Genomic DNA, 3731 nt, shown 5'->3' with positions numbered 1-3731 from the left:
AGTTTAAATGAACTATGCCAGTAAAAACTTTATACTGTTTACTATTATGAAAAAAATATTAGAAATCTAAATTATTTATTTTTTATATTATAAAAAAAATTTCTTTAAACCCTTGCATTTTTGCCTTATAAAAATATTCCATTAATTTATATAAAAATATGTGATTGTTTACTAAATAGCAACACAAATACTGTCGTACCCGAGCCTGTGTCCTAAGAGTTCACTTTGCGTCGCTATACCGACCCCTTTCATCCACTTTAGAGGTATGCCAATTACAGTACGTCGAGTTTTTTTCTTTCTTTAGAGATTGGTACAACTGTCAGACTGAATACTGTAATGTTTTTCGTGTACAATAATTATTAAAAATGTTTTAACAAGTACATCCACTGTACACGTATGCCAATTGGTCTCTTGTTGTCTCTAACACTGGAATAGTAAAATAATATGGATCTCCAACTGAATACTATGATGCCCACAAAACCTGCGATGAGCCCCCGGACTATCAAGTAATCAAGTGGTATACTTTTTGCAATTTTTAATTTCTCTGTCAGTTCTTATGCTGCATAACGAGGATTTTCGGTGATAGCTTACTAAGTATTTACTCCAGTAAATTATTATCCACAGTGCAAGGATGTCCAGATCGTGCCTCGTTTTTGAAAGTGAAATTATTTTGTTGAAATTTCACAAATCACTTTTAAACTATATCATCAGAAATAGTAGCTTGTCCGTAAACTTAATTTACAAATTTTACGCACTGTCTCGCATGTATTCTTGCTCTTAATTTTGAAGTAGAAAAGCATAATTTTGCCAAAAAATTGTTTCTGATTCTCCATCTTTAGAGTACTATAGAGTACTATCGAAAATACTGAATATATGCCATTACAGATAGATGCATTGTTTAAACAAAAGATTGTTCTTTCCTATCAATCTGAAGTTTGAGCTTCCTTATTCAGTATTAGCGGAAAATTTAAACTGGTAGCGCAGATGTGAGAAAACCGCAAAAATCGCAGATCTTTCCGGATGACTAAATAATATTGTATATATGGATCATTCCATACAAAAACGCAAATGGCTCTGTCCATAAATGGTTTGATTAAAAAGAATCAAACCATTTATGAGCAGAGCCATTTGCGTTTTCGTATGGAGTGACCCATATGTATCTCGGAAAATAAAACTTTTAAGAAAGAAATATAACATTATTGTATATCTTAAAAAATATATTTAATTATGTGAGAGTATAAAAATGAAGAAATTTTTTGTGTACGAATTTTTATTAAAAAATATGTTCATACTTATTTATAAAAAAATACGTTTATCTATATTTATTCTTCTGTTATTAATAACAAATTAATAAATAAATGGAACTGTATAAATAATATATAACATATAAAAATTAATAAAAATGTTTAAATAATTTTTTGCACAACTTTTATTATGAATAAATATACAATTTATACAAATTATAAATTTGTTATAAATGTATGGACCATTATAAATATGAAAATTAAATTCGTTAATATATTAAATGACAAATCACAGTTTTATTAAAAATTTTGTTTTTGTGCATTATATTATAATTATTACTATATGTGTATTATCTCATTTCAGGTCCAATGATCCGTGCTATGACGGACAATATGAAAGCTGCATTAAACTCAACCACTGCACCAAACACAAAGATTTATTTATACAGTGGTCATGAAATCAACGTTGCAAGTATGTTGTACGCCTTTAATGTGTACAAGCCACATGTACCCAAATATTCTAGTGCAGTTATCTTGGAATTACGACAGATCAAGCAAAATTATTATGTAAAAGTAAGTGTCTTAGTACATACATACAAATAATTAGTTGCGGAAGAAATTATATGTACAGATTTAATTTATAATATTGTAAGTTAATTGTATAATGGATTTTTTCAGCTCGTTTATTATCGAGGTATCCCGCCGACTATCGAAGATCTTCAAATCCCAGGTTGCGACATACTGTGTCCCTTCGATAAATATTTGGATCTAATTAAAGACGTTATGCCGTCCGATGAAGAGATGATTTGCAATAATTAAAGATAAACTTTACACTAGAGACAAGAGTTACGCCAATAAAAATGAAGAATCCCTCACAAAAAAACCTACTGAGCACTAGTACTGTACTATAGCACTAAGGGTCCCATACAGAATTTTCAATTTACATACCCAAATAGGAAAAATGATTAAAAATAAAAGGTAATTGCATAACCACCGAGGAGTAAAGATTTTCGTTTCTTATCGGATCTCGGCACACTTTTGGCTCTACCCTACCATTGTTTCCAAGTATGACAAGGTTTAAGAATATAATCAAAATTCATGGATTAAATTGATACACTTACAAAGAATCCTCACCGTTCTCGACTGTTAGTAATGGAAACAATTGGACTAATGCGACAAATCTAAGGAACTTCGACGTCTATGACTCTCATTTTTATGTAGATAATAGAAGAATGTGACACACGTTAAGAAATTGTAAAAGACCACTGAGAAGGGTTTGATGTCAAGCCGAAACGATCGTTTGGTTATAAATTACCATATGTAATTAATTTTGATTAATATACTTTGTTAGCACGAATATCCAGCTTGACTCATTGCCCTATTCTATTATTAATTTTAAATTTTAATTATCAGAATCACTTATTGTTTTTTCATTAAAAAGTAAAAGATTAAATAAACATTTATGAAACCAGAATAAAACCTATTATAAGTGTTACACCGTGGCAGGGGTGTAACGTGGGAAGGGACTCGTAGTGGTGGTTGTAGAATTGATGCACAGTATATCGTTTAACACATACACTATATTTGACGTGTTACTTACAGATTGGTTACTGCGCGTGCCGACAGCGTAACGCTATGCGTTAATGATTAAAGTGAACTCCCTTAATGGTTGTGTTGAACTCCGCAGTGGTCCGCTGGACGGCGGGTTTTATCCCGTCTCAAGTGGGCCACTGCACTGCTCAGCAGTTGCAATTGTTGCTTAATTGCAACTGCCGCAGTTTTTGGAGGACGCGCGTATTGAGGCTGCCGAAGTCCTGCGTCGGCATCCTCAATTATTATGGGTCATCGTTGCAATATTAGATTGCAACAGTGACCTGCTTATTACTAAGTGTGACGTTGTAAGTAAGGCACAGCGAGACTTACAACATCCCTTCCCCTTTGAAAAAAGAAAATGAGGGGGTCGAATTTTCTTATATGCTGTACAATATTATATATTACAATTTACGCACAAGAATTCTTATTTACTAATATCGCGCGCTATTTTTTAAGATGGACTTGGGGAGTCCGATTCGGTTAGGCGACGCGCGCGTGTGTGTGTGTGTGTACAACGTTAAATATCTATACATAGCTTGAGGTGTAATGTAACAAATTTTTTGTGGCTCGCGAAACTCTACTCCGGGTCAAATTAAACGACGCAGCTTTTTGAGTTTTGATTTTGGGCCGTGTAGAGAGGTAAGTCTTATTTTTTATTCAGTCTGTTGTGCACAATGAGGCATTTAGCTACTTTTAAGAAAAATTTGTTTAAGTGCGAGGGTGAGTCGGAGACTGACGGTGACGTCTCCGACATGTGGGGTGTACCCTTGCCGGATGCTGATGATCGCGTACCCGAGGCGGAGGAAGATCTGGAGTCGATCTCCTCTCTATCTACCGTAATGTGGGAGGATGTCATGCGTGAGCCGTCCGATCTATTGGGTGAGTGATATCTTT

At 33.7% G+C, this 3731-nt stretch overlaps 1 pseudogene; it reads left to right on the top strand.

The window, feature by feature from the left end:
* The window catches only part of LOC105458261, an 8000-nt pseudogene extending 5399 nt beyond the window's left edge, over nt 1–2601 (top strand).
* The last annotated feature ends 1130 nt before the right edge of the window (nt 2602–3731 follow it).

Source organism: Wasmannia auropunctata, unplaced genomic scaffold (genome assembly GCF_000956235.1).
Source record: "Wasmannia auropunctata unplaced genomic scaffold, wasmannia.A_1.0 LD334566.1, whole genome shotgun sequence".
NCBI lineage: Eukaryota > Metazoa > Arthropoda > Insecta > Hymenoptera > Formicidae > Wasmannia > Wasmannia auropunctata.
Note: the sequence above shows the minus strand (reverse complement) of the source record. Positions and strands in the feature narration are given on the sequence as shown.